Here is a 2,695-nt window from a genome sequence, read left to right on the forward strand (position 1 = left end):
CTCCTAGCACCTGTGAGATATGGACCTGGGAGTGGACCTAGTTGAGGAACTTGAGGAACTTTCCTGTTAGGCTGAAGCTCCCACTGGTGAGCATGTGAATTTGCTGGGTGTTGGTCAGGCTGGACAGAATGGCTTCATTTGTTGGCAGGTGTTTGGTTTGGTTCTGATGGGACAGACTGGGCAGGCTGGGCCAAACCATAGCACACTGGCATGCTCAGGAGCCAGGATGGTATACAGATCATGCTGGACTAGGCTAGGCTAGTCTAGTCTATCACATATACTGGTTTGCATGAAAGCCAAGGCTATGGGCAGGGTCAGCAAGGTTAAGCTATAGCACCAACAAGCGTGTTGGGACTGCATGTGGGCCTAGCCTTACTGCAGCATCTAATGGAAAAATGCCAAGCTGAGCAATGGATTATGCTGGGATTGGTCAGAGCAACCACTAGCATGTGCAAGATCTGTGGCTGGGAATGGGCCTGGTCGGGGAGCTAAGGGGATGCCCCAGTTGGGCTGTGGTTCCCACTATTGAGCACAAGAGCTGGAATGGGAGCAAGAAATTTGGTTGGACATGGCTGTGGCATGCCTCAGCATGGGTGTGGACTGAATCTGGTGTAAGCCAGACTGGACTACACTCTAGCACACTAGTGCTTGCAGGAGCCAGGGTAAATGTAGGACAGGCTGGGCTAGTTCTTGACACCCGCTGAGCCATGTGAGAACTAGGTCTGGGGTTGGGGCAGGTAGAACTGGGCTATAGCACTCAACAGTAAGAGCTGGAATGGGTGTGGGCTGGTCAGGCAAGGCTCCTATACCTGCCAGTACAGAAGTTGGGCGAAGTCAGGCTAGGCCAAGAACCTACTAGTATGCATGAGATCTGCTACTGGGAGGTGACATGGTAGAGGAGCTTGGGGAACTCCTCTGTTAGGATACAGTCCCTGCAGATGAGTGCAAGAATCAAGACTGGGAGCAGCCCAGGTCAGATTATAGTATCTGTTGACATATATGTGGCTGAGGTCTGGAGGTGAGCCAGGCTGGGCCAGTTCATAGCACCTACTGGCAGATGTGAGAACCAGGACGGGATTCAGGACAGGGTTCAGGACAGGCCAGATTGGGCCATAACACCGGCCAGTTCACGTTAGGACCATCACTAGGGGCTGGCTGGGCTGGGCTGGGCTGGGCTAGGCTGCAGCACCCACCAGCATGAACTGGGACTAAGGACAGACTGGGTCAAGCCAAGCTGTAGTACCCACTGATGAATGCTGAGGTGAGGCAGGCTATGCCAGGCTTGGCTGCAGCATCCACCAGCACATTTTAGGCCTGGTGAGGTGGCAGAGGGTGAACCTGGTGAACGGGCTGTGAGGACTCCCTTGCAAGCTGGTCAGACTTTGCTGCAGCATCAGCTAGCAGGTGCTGGGACTGGCAGCAGGTCCTGTCAGGCTAGACTACAGAACCAACTGGAAAGTGCAAGATATGGGTCTGGGAGTGGGCCTAGTAGGGAAATTGTGAGTACTTCTCAATGGGCTGCAGCTCCTACTGATGAGCATTAAAACCAGGGCAGGGGGCAGGCTTGGCTGGACAGGCAGTGGCACCCACTGGGGTGAGTGTGGACTTGATAGTGGGGTTGTTCAGGTTGAGCTAGCCTCCAAAGCCATTGGTATGTATGAGAGCCAACTGAGATGCAGAATGGACTGGATAAGTCTTCTGCATATACTAGCATGTGCAGGAACCAGAGGTGGGGGCGGTCCTGGTGATGATTACTAGTGGTCACCATAACTAGCCTGAAGTTCCCACTGGTGTGCATGAAGGTCAAGTGTGTGGTGGGGAGCAATTGACTGGGCTGCATTATCCATTGGTTTGCATATGAGATGGGACTGAGGACAGAATTGACCAAGTGACTGCAACCACAAGTGTGTGCGTGTACTCTGATGGGCTTGATGGATTGAGCCAGACTCTCACCCTGGCTGGCACACACAGGAGTTAGTTTTGGGGTTTCTCTGGTGAAGTTTCTTTGGGGAACCCCCCATTATAACTGGACTACTGGACTCAACTCCAACCATGGGGAAATTACAGGATCTGTGGTCTGACTGTGGAATGCATGTGTCAGAATTGGGTCATCTCAATTGTTGAAGCTTGTACAGTGGATGGCATGCCCAGATGCACATGGGGGGCATGACAACCAATTCATTGAGACCTGCAGAGGACATCTAGTACTATGGGGGACAGAATTGAAGAGCTCTCCTGGCCAAGCTCTGACAGTGAGTATCTGGGCAAGTAGAGTCTAAGGTGGACTATGTCAGCCAATGGATCTTGGAAGGATTTCCTCATCCTGGGAGCACTGAAATCAACGGCAACTCAGAGCTATCGAAACCATTTAAACAGTACCCTCAGAACATGTTCCAACATCGGAGACCCTGGGATGACGTTGGGTGGCTGTTTCCTATCCCCAGGTACTGATGTGGTTGGGCTACTACGAGCAACACTCTCCCCTCCCTCCCCACTTTCCTTAGATGCAGAAAGGTAAAAGGAGATTAGAAACAGTTGTCTCATTCACTTTCCCCCACTCCTCAACTCTCCACACTCTAATCAGTGGTGCCCATGTTCTTAACTATGCAAATGGCATCAAAATAAAATAAATTTTAAAATCTGTCAGAAAGACTTTATATGGAGCAGAACCCTTGAGGTCAGGAACTGGACAGGT

This window comes from Ochotona princeps, chromosome X, assembly GCF_030435755.1.
Source record: "Ochotona princeps isolate mOchPri1 chromosome X, mOchPri1.hap1, whole genome shotgun sequence".
In the NCBI taxonomy this organism is placed as follows: Eukaryota; Metazoa; Chordata; class Mammalia; order Lagomorpha; family Ochotonidae; genus Ochotona; species Ochotona princeps.